The 16,279-nt window shown below is 45.3% G+C and overlaps 1 protein-coding gene and 1 pseudogene across 1 annotated transcript in view; both read left to right on the top strand.

Moving 5' to 3' along the window:
- Positions 1-16,279, top strand: part of XKR4 (XK related 4) — a 537,397-nt gene that overhangs the window by 160,583 nt on the left and 360,535 nt on the right.
- On the top strand, positions 3,369-3,668 carry LOC102469061 (NADH dehydrogenase [ubiquinone] 1 beta subcomplex subunit 3 pseudogene; annotated as a pseudogene).

Raw genomic sequence — 16,279 nt, 5'->3', positions numbered from 1 at the left:
ATTTCTCAGATGCACTGAGAGTCACTGAGATAGGACGTTATACATAAAATTCCCTAAACTTATTTAACTGCTACTTTTTTTTTAAACCTATAGAGAACCCTAAAGGTAGATAACCTTTGGGCATAGTGAACATTTTGGAAAAAGTTAGATTTTATTATCATGAATATTGCTTTACGGCATTTCTCATTCTATAGAAACATTGATTTCAAATAACGGCATTAACTTTATATGATTTTGAAAATAGTTAAGGGGCTATTAACACTGTTTTTTAAAAAATTAAGAATGAAGTGTTTTTTGATATTAATGAACTATCATTGACAGTATGAGATCAATACACACTTTGATTTGGTTATGTGATACTGTACTATTGAATCGAATAAAAAGATTTTCAAAATAGAATTTATTTAAGGATTCATGAAAGGAGACAGGAAAAGAAGAAAATGTGGTTTAATAGTTTAAAAGCTCATTAGTACATTATAAATATTTTAAATAAAATGTATAAAACTTGCTATTTCCTTTATTCTCGTTGTGGAGCATTCCCTCTGCGTCTCTTAATCTACTCAAGTGCGTGTATCTCTCATTTAGTATTTATGCAACACAAAGTCACGCTGTGTGACTACACACGTTCCAGATTTCACAAGCTCGAATGACTCTTTTTCATTTGGCTATTTTTAATTTCTATAAGATATAATGTTTCAATCACACTGCATATTTTTAAAAGTTGACTAATTGTCAGTTGATGAATGGCTGGTTACTTACAGATAAGCACATGCGCTGTTTAGCACAGTGTAATGTGCAGAAATCGCCCAGTAGGTGGAATGGTTTGTATCTTGGCGACGTGGTGTTCTTTTCCTGTTGGCCACCCCACAGTGCCCCCGGCCTAAATGGCTGTGCAGCAGGATCGTTGCGACATTGACCCCACTGTGGTGCTCTGGGACAAATGGTCACACTAATGACATTCTCTGCCTGGAATGCTCCGTGGAGACAGATGGTGGGTTTTGCAGTGACCCACAATGCTAATTTCTGGTCTCATGTTTACATTTTAATCATAATTCTTCCAGAGCCAAAGGCTGAACTGTGTGTGAAACCGTCACGTCCCCAGCAAGTGCCCACATGAACATATGCACATCAAGCGCGTCGGAGCGCAGTGACTCGGTTTTGTAAATGACGTCGTATGGTGCTTCATTGTTCTCTGGAGAACATGAGAAACAAGCACAGATCCACAGGTGAAAAAAGCACTCTGCCTCAAATGGACTCTTACAATATCGCAGGTTTTTTCATTTATTCGCTTTTTATATTTTTATTACATTCAGCCACTGTGTATCATTATATCATATCTTTATTTGTTTTTTAAGGAAGGGAAGTTTTTTGATCTGTAGGAGGTGTTTAGTGACCAGAACTGGCGTGTGTGCTGAAGGCCCGTGTCCTGGGACCCAGGCCTCTAGAGAACCAGAATACTCTGCCCTCCGCCGTGGCTCCCTACCCTGCATCCACCAGCCCTTGTGGCCCACAGGGAGAGTTGGGCCAAAACGATCAATCAGTGAGCCTGAACTGAAAATCCTTCATAAGGGCCAGCTTTACAGTTTGAGTCCTGGACCCCACGACCTGAGAATCATGCCAGGCATATGTGTGCATGTGCCCAAAATCCTGAGAGGAAAGTGAAGGAGAAGGGATTGTAACATGGCCATCCCCTCTGGGGGACGATTTCTCACTTTCCATCTCTCTATCTCTTTCTGTCTTCCTCTGGCAAGCATGTGCACCCTAGAGAAAAAAAAAATTAAGAATTATTTATTTATTTAATTCCATTTGTTATTATTACTATTATTATTATTTAATTTGATCAGAGAGAGACAGAGAGAGAGAGAGAAAGGGAAAGTGAGAAAGCAAGTCACCAGGTCCAGGACTTGAACCATGGTCATGCCATGTGGGAATCCAGCTGCTTTAACCACCATGTCACCTGCCAACCCAAGCCAATTTTTTTTTTAAAGTTCCTTCCTAGCTGGGGCCAGTGGTGATATGATAGCGTTGTGGCTGGAACCACATCGGCAAGTCCTGGGTTCACATCCCAGGATCTCCCTGAGCACCTATCTCTCTCTTTCTTTTTCTTTTTTTTTTTTTGGAGAGGTTTTTGCTATCGGGCACATGTGCTCTCCAGAAAGACAGAGAGACAAAGAGATAGAAAGTGAGAAATCACTTCCCAGGAGGTATGGCCATGCCACAATCCCTTCTCCTCCATTCTCCTCTCGGGATCTTGGGCACGCACGCACACGCGCCCGGCGTGAGTTTAAGCTACCAGGTCCAGGACTTGAACCGCAGTCAACTACATGGGAGTCCAATGACATAGCCATTGCGCCAATTGCTAGTCCCTAGCTCCCGTCTCTTTCTATCTCTGACTCATTTGCTTTCTCTCTGTGTCCCTCTAATGAGATAGATGGGAAAAATAAACTTGTAAAGAAAAAAAAATTCTGTAAGACAACCAAGAACCTCAAAGTCCGTACTTGATGTGGATTGCATCAATAAAATCTTTAGATACAAAGACTATCAAACTCTAATTTATTTAAGGATTCATAAAAAGATAAAAGTCAGGAAACGTGGTTTAATGAACTTAAAAATCAAGATGAGTATAAATCCCTTCTCAGATCTATAAAGGTTTTGTGCATTAATTCATGGAAGAGAGAGAATGCACACCCTATTGTGTGATGGAACGTAAACATTAGAAGACATTTTGCTAGGTGCGAAATTAGAAGAATGAGAAAGGGGGGTTTCAAACCGTCTTCCGAGAATGAAGCTTCCACTCTGAATGTCAAGGAGGACAGGAGTTGTACTGGAGGTGGGGATGTGAGAAATATTTTCTATAGACTGAAAAATGTGTCTTTCCAATTTACTTGTTTTTGAAGAATCGTTTTATTACTGTGTCCTTCCCCCACCCATGAGCAGCTCTGCCATTTGCTAGGTCTCCCCCAGTTACTGATTTCATTATTCACGAATGATGCAGCCGTCCCACTCCATTTTGCATGAAGACCTGAGGATTTTCGCTTTTTAGCAGAGAGGATCTCCAGACCATGGTTTCATTAAATAAATAACCAATGAAGGAGGGACGAAGACAGGCCCAGTACTGAGGGCAGCACCAGCATTAGCTCCCTCACCCTCATGATGATGGGCAGTTATTTTCACTCCTTTCTCAGATAAGGAAGAGGGAGTCTTCCTCCAGCCTGAGGTTAGCGTCGGTGCCCAGCCAACTGTGTCTGCGCCCAAACCCATGTTCTCTCCACTTCTAACCAAGGACAATGTGTCTTCCTTAAAACGTGGGAGTGGTTTTCCGGCTGGCTCTGGCCGGAGTGTCCTGGGAGGTCAGATTGCTATTGGTCATGGCCCATGGACATGAACATGGTCACTGTCATAGTCATGGTGAAAAGGAACTTCCGGATTATAGACAGTGGGAGAGAGAAGGAACACCACTGGGAACTGTCCGGGAGAAGCTGGCTGCACAAGGACTAAGAGATCCACGGGGCTGGAATGAAGCTGGGAGATACCTGGGTGGTTTGCAAACAATGTCCTTCACTGGTGCGTTAATAAACGGATTCAAGTGGGGATTTGCTGCATCTGCGGTAGCTGTAGGGACCAGAGAGTTTTTGAAGTCCCAGAATAACGATAAAAAGCGTCACTAAAGATAATACCTGGAACTATCTTAGTGGCTTCTTAACTCTTATAAAAATACTTCTTCACTTAGTCTGCCTGTTTGTGTGCTAGCTCCTTTTAAGGGACAATACCAGTAGGATTTAGTAAATTAAAAAAAACATTAAAAAAAGGGGAGAGCAAGATGAGTTGCCTGAACCCAACAAGCCTTGGAAAAGCCCTGGCTGGGCTGGCTGGCTTGCGACTACAGTGGAACAGCTCCACGGCATCTCTGCGGGAGCAGCCAGAGGGCTCCTAGACGCAGACAGGAAGAGAGGGCAAAGGCCGAAGTTCCTCTCCACCAGCCGCACTCAGGTGTGATTTTCCGCATCCAGGGCTCCCCTCTCCTGAGTGCTGGCAGGACAGGAACATGAGAGGCTGCTTGTCGTAGGCATAACGCTAGCAGGTCCTGTGCGGCCGCGTGGTGCCATTCCAGCCTTCAGCACAGCTGCCCTGTAGGAACTGAGTGAGTCAAAGATAGAGGCGGGCGACGTCACTCTGAATGTGGCAAGTTTGACAACACAGTCACCAAGCGCATTTACTCTAAATATTAGGCATCAGAAAGAGCCACCTACTCTTTATCCAAAGAGGGTAAACCTAAAGGAATAAATAACTCTTGAGGAAGGTCAAATTTTAACCTAGAGTTATTTGAGAATGCCTTTTATTTACTATGTATTATTTATTTGACTTACTGAACGTCCTCATTGCTCAGCGGCTTTAGGCACATGTATGAAATATGCATGAAATAATTAAGTCCGATAGTTATATCTCCATAAAGGAAAAAAAATTTGATGTACGTTATTATTTGCAATTTAATTGAGGAAATCAATTAAACATGTAACTTAACCAATTTAATAAGGCCTTCACCCCCATTTACAAAATGAGACTGAATCTACAATAATGTAAGCTTCCTCCTGTTATTCTTTATATAGTAGTACCATGTCTGCATTCTTGTTTTCTGTGTTTTTTTTTTTTTTAATTTGCGATAGGGTGCATGCACTCATGGAAGACAGAGAGACAGAGAGAGAGAGAGAGAGAGAGAGAAGAAAGTACTCCCCCAAGGGGGAAGGGCACACCACAATCCCTTCTCCTCCATTCTCCTCTTGGGATTTTGGGCACACATGCACACATGCCTCTTGTATTTTTTAAGCACATGAGTCCAGAACTTGAACTAAGCAGATGGCCAAATGAGATTCAACTGCCTTAACCACCGCCATACCTGACTGCCTTCTGAGGTGCCTCTTGTATGAGCCCGTGCTTACTCAGATAAGCATCACTCATGTCTACATTCTTTACCGCTCACTGCAGGTTATGCTTATTTTGTTTACTTCATTTCCTGTGTTTCGTTAAATATTTATTGAAAGGTATATGTATGTGTGTGTATGTATATACACATACAGACTTCTGTTTCTGTCTCTAAATTGGATTTTGGATTGACTTTCTATTGAGAGAAACGTCCGGGGCTGAATGGCGGTGCAGCAGTAACACAGTGCTCCACGAGGCCTGACCCACATGGGGAGGTTCTGCGTTCTCGTCTAGCGCCCTTCTTGTACACGCTGGGCATGTGTGCCCAGGACTCAGGGCTGGCTGGAGCCGAGTGTGGATCACACCACCAGGACCCTGTTGGTAGTGCCTGTCACTCTCTCCCCTTCCCCTTCCTCTCTCTTCCATACTTACAGAAGAAATGAATTAATAAAAAGAAAAAAACATCTTTGAACAGCCTGGTTGTGAGGCTCCCTTCCATTGGACTGAAGTTGGGTTAAAGAGGACTCGCTTCACTTCAGTCAGAAACTTCTATCTCTCTATTAAAACAGCTTTTTCCTGGGACCAGCAGATGGTGTAATGGTTATGTCACTGGATTTTTCACATGGCTGACTGCAGTTCGAGTCCCAGACCCAGTGGCTTCAAACTCAACGCTAGGAGTCTGTGCATGCACGCCCAAAATCCTGAGAGGGGAGTGGAAGAGATGGGATTGTGGTGTGGCCATCCCCCCTGGGGTGATTTGTCACTTTCTGTCTTTCTGTCTCCCTGGCAAGCATACATACCCTATAGCAAAAAATCGCTCTTAAAAAAATTCTTTTCCTGAAGAACAGGAAAAGTCTCTGCAGAGGAGAGAGCAGCAGCTGCCATGGCTGGAAGCATGCTGTTAGACCTCTGGGGCCAAGTTTTCTGAACAAGCCCACCTGCTCTCCGAGGGTCCTCATGGTCCGTGCTTAACCCCAGGACCCCAGGACACAGGCAGTGGTGGAAGCCTGCCTCAACTCTGAGCGGGCCGTTGACATTCAGCGCTCAGTGTTTGCTTTTGCTGGTTTTGGCTCATTACCTCTGAGCAGGAGTTGTGGAGTAAAAGGGGGTGATAAAGAAAGGTGTGAGCTAGGAGATGCTGAGCTGATGGGGGGGGCAGTCCATCCCTCAGCCCTGAGGGGCTCCTTCAGCTCTAGCATCTACGGATCTAGACTGCAGTGTTGGATGAGCTCAGAGCCAAGCCCGGGGCCTGGGACACACTGAATGCTCAATAAATAGTTGGAGGTATGGAAAATTCATGAATGCGTGTATAGATAATGGAAGGAAGGAAAGAAGGAGAGAAGGCAGAGAAGGAAGGAGAGGAAACAAGTTAGCTTAACATTATTCCTGTCACTTAAAACTTTCTTTTGCCCCTGAGTTTCTCCTCTTTGTTGAACTGGTCTATGGCGTCACTCTCTGCACGCCTTTCCCTTCTGTCTGGGATGCATGACCTTCTCCAGCCCTCGGTCCTCAGTGGGTCTCTGTTCTCTCCTTTCTCATGGTGACTGCATCGCGGTGGCTTCCCAGAGGGCTGCCTTGACCTCGGTGCCACAGCTCAGCGAGCACAGCGGAAGTCCCCTGGGCATTCTCACTTGGGCTTCATCATCTCCCCAGACCACGTACCGCTGTTACAGGGTGAATCAGCTCTCCCCTCCGTCCTGCCCAGGTTTCCTCGGCCCCTCAGTAAACCTTGGTCCTTCTGGGCACCCCGCATCGAGAGCCCGGAATCATCGCTGCCTCCTCCCCTTGGTTTCCGACCTCACCGCGCCCTGCTAGCTCATCCCACTCACTGTGACAGGCTGTGTCAGAGTAATTTTCTATGCAGGCTTCCTGACTCCATTTTCTTCCCCCTAAAGTTGACAGTACCCGCTAAAGAACAATTAATTTTCCCAAATTACTCCTCTGTTCGTGTTACTCCCTGATTTAAAAATCTCCAGTGACTCGTTATGGCTGAAGGCAGTGGTTTCCCAGAATGGCAGATACGATAGAGCAGTAAATAAAGCAGTTGGGGAAAAATCAAAACTTGGAAAACATTAGGGAGGGCTACTCACTTTTTTTATTTCTCTTAGTAAAGCCACATTTGAAGTTGCCATCTGGGACAGCCATTGTGACATTTAGAAAAGGATTTTTTACTCCTAATAAGTAGAAACGGCCATCTCAGAATCGAGGGCACCCTGGACGTAATGGGAGAGTAATCATAATCGTAGATAACTCTGTCACTTCATCGCTGGTTCCTTGGGCCGGTGGTGAGGTTCCTGTGGCCACACCAATGTCCCTGTCAGAGCACCGGGGAGCACTCACCAAGCTCCCCATGCTCCCCACCCCGCCCAGTTTGATCACGTCTGAGCTCCACGGAGTTTGTGCAGGAGGCGCGAGGCATGGCCTGACCTCTTTAGGCCGTCGTTTCCTTCCTCTTTAAAATGAAGAGTTTGAAATGGATGATAATGAGGTTTCTGCCAGTGCTGAAGTCTATATTATCGATTGATGGACTTATCTAATTAACGATGTAGCTACATATTCACTTAAATCTGGTTTTCTGTCTCATAAGCTAAAGTTAAAATAGTAAAGAGTATAGGCAAGGATTTCACCAGCGAGGGTAAGGGGCACACGCAGGGGTGCAACTCCGGCCTTTCTTGATTCACACCTGGAAGTCATCACCAGGGAAGATCACAAGGAAAGGGACAAGAGGGTAAGCAGCCACTTTGCGCACACTGTGTTGGGGGGGGGCATATGTCCCAAGAGAATATCTGCCCCTCCACTTCATTTAGTTACGAGGGAGTCATTGATTTAACTTACACTACTGGGTTGTTGTTGTTGTTGTTGTTTTTGTATTTTTTTTCTTTTTTTGAGAGGTTTTTGCCATAGGGCATGTGCACTCACCAGACAGGCAGAGAGAAACAGAGAGACAGAAAGCGAGAAATCACCCCTCAGGGGGCATGGCCATGCCGCAGTCCCTTCTCCTCCATTCTCCTCTCGGGATCTTGGGCACGCATGCACACTGGGCATTCTCACTTGGGCTTCATCATCTCCCCAGACCACGTACCGCTGTTACAGGGTGAATCAGCTCTCCCCTCCGTCCTGCCCAGGTTTCCTCGGCCCCTCAGTAAACCTTGGTCCTTCTGGGCACCCCGCATCGAGAGCCCGGAATCATCGCTGCCTCCTCCCCTTGGTTTCCGACCTCACCGCGCCCTGCTAGCTCATCCCACTCACTGTGACAGGCTGTGTCAGAGTAATTTTCTATGCAGGCTTCCTGACTCCATTTTCTTCCCCCTAAAGTTGACAGTACCCGCTAAAGAACAATTAATTTTCCCAAATTACTCCTCTGTTCGTGTTACTCCCTGATTTAAAAATCTCCAGTGACTCGTTATGGCTGAAGGCAGTGGTTTCCCAGAATGGCAGATACGATAGAGCAGTAAATAAAGCAGTTGGGGAAAAATCAAAACTTGGAAAACATTAGGGAGGGCTACTCACTTTTTTTATTTCTCTTAGTAAAGCCACATTTGAAGTTGCCATCTGGGACAGCCATTGTGACATTTAGAAAAGGATTTTTTACTCCTAATAAGTAGAAACGGCCATCTCAGAATCGAGGGCACCCTGGACGTAATGGGAGAGTAATCATAATCGTAGATAACTCTGTCACTTCATCGCTGGTTCCTTGGGCCGGTGGTGAGGTTCCTGTGGCCACACCAATGTCCCTGTCAGAGCACCGGGGAGCACTCACCAAGCTCCCCATGCTCCCCACCCCGCCCAGTTTGATCACGTCTGAGCTCCACGGAGTTTGTGCAGGAGGCGCGAGGCATGGCCTGACCTCTTTAGGCCGTCGTTTCCTTCCTCTTTAAAATGAAGAGTTTGAAATGGATGATAATGAGGTTTCTGCCAGTGCTGAAGTCTATATTATCGATTGATGGACTTATCTAATTAACGATGTAGCTACATATTCACTTAAATCTGGTTTTCTGTCTCATAAGCTAAAGTTAAAATAGTAAAGAGTATAGGCAAGGATTTCACCAGCAAGGATAAGGGGCACACGCAGGGGTGCAACTCCGGCCTTTCTTGATTCACACCTGGAAGTCATCACCAGGGAAGATCACAAGGAAAGGGACAAGAGGGTAAGCAGCCACTTTGCGCACACTGTGTTGGGGGGGCATATGTCCCAAGAGAATATCTGCCCCTCCACTTCATTTAGTTACGAGGGAGTCATTGATTTAACTTACACTACTGGGTTGTTGTTGTTGTTGTTGTTGTTGTATTTTTTTTCTTTTTTTGAGAGGTTTTTGCCATAGGGCATGTGCACTCACCAGACAGGCAGAGAGAAACAGAGAGACAGAAAGCGAGAAATCACCCCTCAGGGGGCATGGCCATGCCGCAGTCCCTTCTCCTCCATTCTCCTCTCGGGATCTTGGGCACGCATGCACACATGCCCAGCGTGAGTTTAAGCCACCAGGTCCGGGACTCGAACCGTGGTCGACTATGTGAGAGTCCAGCGACATGGCCATTACACTAACCGCTAGTCTCCACACTATATTGTTTTTGATGCTTTTGATTTTACTGTATTGATCTCCCACTGCCCCATCTTTTCTACTCCAACCAAAATGCAGTTTACATTGTAGTAACCCAGACGAAAAAGGAATGGGGAGGATCAATCCATCGAATAAAGTCTGTGTGTGTGTGTGTGTGTGTGTGTGTGTGTGTGTGTGTGTGTGGTGGGGGGGAGGTGTTTGGGGGAATTCGAATCCCTTACCTTGGCAAAAGAACCTCATGAGTCTACTTTCTAGCCTTCCAGTGCAATCTAGGAACAGCCAAATGAAAACTGAGTGCAAAGGCATATGGACGCAAGGTCCAGAGGGGAATCCCTCCTGCAAGGGCCAAGTCCGTAGGAGCTGCATACTTTAGAGAGTATGAGAGACTCCCAACCTCTGTGTGCTTCAGGAGCAGAACTGAGAGAGCTTGAGAAATCCACTGCGAGTTTCACACGCACACTTCCCACGTCAGAGCCAAGCAGCGTTCCAGATCCATTTAGTTGTAACTGAGGATTTCACAAATACTTCTTTGGTATTGACATCACTACCAAACTGATAGATGGGCTCATAAAAGAAAGACATTTCGTCCTTCCTAGGTTTATGTCTCCCTGATGGTGTCATTGGTTCAGAACTGAATCCTGTCTCCACCACGTCATTCTGAGCACAGAGCCCCACCTCTGGGAAGTCGTTTCCTATTGTGCTGTACATCCGGGTCCCCTGGCTTTTGTGGTCAAGGGGAGGGCTCTTTGGATAGTTTTTTTCAAACACAAACGTGGAATTCTCACTGCTGGGTGGTCAAGCAACTCGCTGGCCATTAGTGATGCTTGACCGAATGCGGGAAGAGGCCATTAGCTGGGTGCACTGCTGGGAAGAGGCCATTAACACCCAGCTGCCAGGTCCTGGTGGGGAAAGCAGAGCACACTGCATATTCACAGCCTAGAACCGTGCTTCTCTAGGCGTCCTGCAGATGGCTTGGAGAGCTTACTCTGATGAATCATATTCTGTACTCACTTCAATAGTTTAGCCCCAGGACATAAAAACGATGAAAGAAAAATGAAAATGATGGTCAGTCTTCAGACATTTTGATGGGAGGCTTCTGTGGAAACATCAAATTTTTCATCTCTCTAAACATACAATGGAGAGAATCGTGAGAAACCACTTGGAAGTTGCCTGAATTTTTTCCATAATAGCATTTCATTAAATGTAAAACCTATGCTCTAAAAATGACTTGTGAGCTCAATAAATCTAATAATAACAATGCCCAAATCTTGGGATGATTGTTTCCCCTATTCTGAAGAGAGCATCTGGAGTTGTTCACAACAGAAAATGCTATCGGGCTTTTACCCAACCTAGAGATTTGGAAATTCTCCCAAAAGAAATAGTCGCTATTGTATTTAGAGGAATGCACAATCAGGTGTTTTTGAAAAATATTTTATTTTCCACCCTAGTTTATTTATAGCTACCTTGAAAATACTTTGCATTAAAAATTTGTGTGAATTTTGAACTAAAATTGTAGTTAATAAAAATAGCAGATGCATAGTTTTTTGGGGTCATTCCAAATTGAATACCTGTGGAAACGGAGCCTGAAGGCTGCCCCTGAGCATCAGCGTGCTCTGTCCGATCCAGACATTACCATATGGCTCAGGGTGAAATCACTCCACATTACACCTCTCACAAAACCTTATTACTTCCAAATTCAAACTCTTGTTAAAATTTGTATCACTTCAGTAGTTTTATGTTGGTAGGAACACTGGTGATGTTGAGTGATTTTTAAGGTAATTGAAACATATTTATTTTAACAGGCATTGTAATCTGGCAGCCAGTGAAGCAAACACAGGAATATTGTAGCAAGTGGGGATATTGAATGCTTATCACCAAGAATACAATAATCAAATGCATTAAAGACACACAGTGAAAGCCAGGGATGGTGGCCCAGGGAGGCCTCGTAGGCATAGCACAGACCCCTTTGGCTGTTGAGGTGGCCTAGCTGGTTGACGGCGACGTGTCCTCTCTCCATCCAGACTCCTGGGCACTGTGCATGTGCAACAGCCATGATGAATTATACACACGGAATGACTTGAGCAAGTTCCTCAGTTGCTTCATTAGTTTCTTGCGACAGCCATGATGAATTATACACACGGAATGACTAAAAACAATGAAAAAAAAAAATGGTTTTCACAGTCCAGAAAGACAGAAGTCTAAAATCAAGGATTGTCAGGTTGACCCTCTCTGGGGGCTCTGAGGGATAATCTGTTCCACGAGTCACTCCCAGTTTCCTGTGGTGGTTGGTAGTGGTCAGCGTCCTTCGGCCTGGAGATGAGCCCAGTCTCTGTCTCTGCTCTGTTTCTCGGTGTCTCTCCTCATCTTACAGCCAGCCACTGGAATCAGCGCCCGTTGTAATTCAGGAGTCTCTCATCGCCAGCCTTACTTTAACGATACTGCAAAGACCATTTTCAAGTAAGGTTACATTCTTTCTTTCTTTTTTTTTTTTTTAGAGAGATTTTTGCTATAGGGCACGTGAGACAGAAAAACAGAGAGACAGAAAACAAGAACTCACCCTCCAGAGCAGATGGCCATGCCACAATCCCCTCTCCTCCATTTCCTCTGGGAATCCTGGGAATGAAGGCACACATGCCCTTTCAAACCACCGGGTCCGGGACTCTAACCACTGTCAGTCGTGGGAGTCCAGCAACGTTAACTATTATGCTATGTGCTGGTCCCAAGGTAAGGTTACATTCTGAAATTCTTGGTAGATATGAATTTTAAGGAAGTCATCCTTCAACCTACTATAGTTGCTGCAACCATAAAATGTAGATGCTAAGAAAATCTGCCTCATAGGTTGTTAGAGCAGATCAGCTAATGAAAATAAAGTGTTTAGAAGGGCACTTGTCACATGGTAAGGAGGGGATGTTTTAGCTATTAATTACAGTAGTAAGTCAAAAGTCACTTATTAAGTAAACGTAGATTTGTTTCTATTTGTCGTGGGGTCATTTTCAGGGACATGTATTAGAACATCTTTTGTACAGCATCAATTATCTCCTTACTTCCTTCTCCCTTACCTTACAAACTATTCGTAGTTTTAAAATTTTTTAATAAATAAATAAAAGAACCGTGGAGCAGCCCCACAGTGCAGCAGTTAAACGCTATGCAGATCACATGGCAAACCACAGTTTGAATCCCAGTTCTGCTGGTTTGAAAAACACACCAGACGTGTGCGCATGCATGCCCAGGATCCTGACGGGAAGGAGAAATGGAGGAATAAAGGATTGTGGTGTGACCACATGCACAATCAAGATGCTCTTTTTCTTTCTCTCTGTGTGGTGAGCACACATCCCCGCTGGTGATAATAAATAAATAAACAAACAAACAAATAAATAATAAAAGAACCCGAAGGCAAACCTTAGCACAGAATGCCGCTGTAGCAATTGAAGAAGAAAAGTCAGCCAGACTAGCACCAACCTGATCCTGGGTGCTAGGGGACAAAGAATCTGTCAAAAAAAGTGTGGTTCTTGGATGCCAAGTTACGAAGTGGCAAGCCTTCTTGGGCATAAATAATCAACTCACTTTAATTAAACTGCCACTAATTGAACTTAGGGCTATGATTTTTAGTACTGAATCTGGCTCTGCAGTAAGCTGGCTCAGGTTTCTTCAAATTAAATTGCTCAGAGCTGCATTCATCTGACTGTATTTCAAACCCCATAACCTGTCTCATCTCAGGCCTGCTCGGCTAGTGTTTTCATCACACTTGGTTTGCACTGCTCATGAAGTGCAGTGTGTCCCAGCTACAGGTCCTACAGTGAGTCAGGGTGTGAACACCAACATGAACTAATCAGGTGCGGGTAGGAACCAAAGCAGAGCAGGTTTTAGCCAAACAGGAAAAGATGAACAAGATGCTTTGCTGTATCCCCTTCTCTTTACCTTTATATGGGAAGTGTTGTTAAAGGAAGGCCCTGTGGGGCTGCATACAGTCCATCACTGACCCAGATTGCCAGCGGTTTCTGGCCTTGTGTCTCTCAGTTTATAAGCGCTTCACTCCTATCTCCAGGGCAATCCAGAGGAGGCTGGAGACCATCCGATGTGCAGATGTGAGGGGAATCCCCAGGCTCTATCCAGAGGAAAGATGACCAAGTGACTGGCACATGGGGCTGTCCCTTGGTGGCCTTCTTGTCATGCTCATGTCCAATGAATCTTGTTCTCAAGCTGTGGGTGACCGGTGCTTTTGACTGAAATTAATGCAGTAACCTTGATGGTCACCCGTGCCCCCAATCCTCCAATCCCATTGCATTCTTTTTTTCTCTGTCCCTCATTTCTTGTCCCAGCTGCTCACCATTCCTTTGAATGCCAGGTCCTTTCCTCTTCTTTATCTGCACATCTGTTCTCCCTATAGCTCATGCTTTGGTTTAGATAATGGTTTGTCCCCCAAGGATTCATGAGCTGGAAGTTTGGTCTCAGTGCAATGACTTTGAAAGGTAGTGAGACTTTTAGTGAAGCCTAGTGGGAGAGTATGGAAGGGGCAGGGGAAGTGGAAATTCTGTTTCCTTTCCCTTTCTACATGCCTGTGATCCTCTCTACTTCTCTTTGCCATGTTGTGTGGTAGCACTGAGGCTTGCCTGCTGTCAGCCCTATGCCTTTGGACTTTACAGACACTGGAATCATAAATCAAATAAACCTTCATTATTTATTAATCACCTAGTCTTGGGTATTTCTGTTTAGTGACCCAATGCTAGACTAATGCAGTTCATGTAGAGAACCTCTGTGGATCTTTAAATCAGAGGCTAGGCCAGGTGTTTGTGCTTTGGAGAGTAAGCCAGAGCGAGTGGGGAAACCAAGATATCCTTTGTGCGCCTTGTCTGCTCTCTCTTTCCAGTGAAGTTTCCAATCAGTGCTGTAGGTGGCGATCTGTCATCTATTGGTGAAAAATGTACGCTTAGGGTGCGGGAATGAACTTCCTTCTTATGCCCTCTCCAGTTAAGCTTCTGCCCCCAAATCTAGTGCAGCTGTCATTCTGATTTGAAGTTTCCACTTCTCCAAGGCCGAGGTAGTTCTGGTTTCCTCCTCCGAGTCACAAAACATTATAGACCACTGTGCCATTTCACCCTTTTTTTAAAAATGTTTTTTTTTTTTTTTTAAATTTGCTATATAGCATGTGTGCTCACCCAGAGAGGGACAGAAAGAGAGGGAAAGTAAGAATTCATCTCCCAGGGGGATAGCCACGCTGTAATCCATTCTACTCTCAGGACTTGGGGAATGCACACACAAGCACCTCGTATAATTTTGAAGCTGCCAGATCTGGGACCCAGACTGTGCAATTGGCCAGGTGGGATCCAGCACCTGAACCTCCACACCATGCTGGTGCCGATTCCACGCTTCACTGAGCTGAGTTCCTTGGGTGTGGAGTAGGGGTGGAAGGGGACACGACAGATAATACAGCTTCACCACTTTTGCATTTTTCTCATGAGCACAGGCCCTAGCGTGTAGTAGAATGTTAATGTAAGAATCAAAGAAGGCCAGGCCCTATGGCCTAGTAAATGAAGGAACTGTATTCCACATGGCCAGCTGCAGTTCAAATCCTGACTCCACCAGTTTGAAAAATACCCCAGGGTACATGTGGGTGTGTGTGCCCCAAATCCTGACAGGATGGAGAAATGGTAGAGACTGCATGAACACATCCCATTGGGGGTGCTTTCTCTCTCTTCCTCTCTCTTTATTTCCCTCTGGATACCATACATATTCTCTGGCAACTTAAAAAGAAAGAAAGAAGAATCAAAGGAAACACGAACTATGCAATGTCTGTTATATTTATTTTAGGTCACTTTATCCTGATGTGGTATGTCAAAATCTTAGCTTAAGAATTCAAATAAAAAAGTCATTTTCTGTGACTCTCCCTAATTTATGACTTGACCTCCTCATGCTTTTTGACTGGTGGAAGATTCACCTGTCATATTCTGTGTTATTTCCTCCTTCACCATCCAGGGCAGTTCAAGATCTTAGATGGTGCCGAGCACTGGGGTGGGCGGGGTGTGCTGACACTGGTAACTTGATGACGCAAGTATCAGCTGACTGAGAGAGCCATGCTGACACAGCCACTGTCTCAGTGTCCCTCCAGGGCCAGCACGATCCACTGCTCACAGCCATCCCCTGGACACGGATCTTCTTGCAGCAGTACAGGTTTTGTTGCCTCTTCCCTGTGTACGGCGGGGGCTACTACTTCCTGTTCAGAAGGCTACAGGAGAGCCAAACCCCAATGGCATGGTCCTGACTGCAAGAACTCTTTTCCTCCTGCTCCAAGCCCAGGAGAAATATCCTTAGATTTTGCTGAGGAGGAGGAGGAGAGAGGTTTGAAAACCATACTCTCCTGCTGCTGTTCAAAAGACTTTTTTCTGGGACCAGCAGTTAGTGTAATGGCTATGTCGCTGGACTCCCATGTAGTCGACCGCAGTTCATGTCCTGGACCCGGTGGCTTAAAACTCACGCCGTGTGCGTGTGTGTGTGTGCCCAAGATCCCGAGAGGAGAATGGAGGAGAAGGGATTGTGGCGTGGTCATCTCCCTGGGGGGTCATTTCTCACTTTCCCTCTCTCTGTCTCTCTCTGGCAAGCACAAACACCCTATGGCAAAAATCTAAAAAAAGAGAATAAAGTGAAAAATAAAGGAACCACCCATGTGTGGCTAGGAACCCTAATGCCAGTAACAGCACAGGGGGAGCCAGTTACCACTCATAGACCCGAAGGATCCAGAGGCAGAAAGCGGTCACTGGACCTTGAAACAGCAAGGGCAGTGCAAAGAAGGCAGTTTTCAAGAA

This window comes from Tupaia chinensis, unplaced genomic scaffold (genome assembly GCF_000334495.1).
Source record: "Tupaia chinensis unplaced genomic scaffold, TupChi_1.0 Scaffold000046_3, whole genome shotgun sequence".
In the NCBI taxonomy this organism is placed as follows: Eukaryota; Metazoa; Chordata; class Mammalia; order Scandentia; family Tupaiidae; genus Tupaia; species Tupaia belangeri.
The sequence above is the reverse complement of the archived record's forward strand: the minus strand, read 5'-3'. Positions and strand labels throughout refer to the sequence as shown.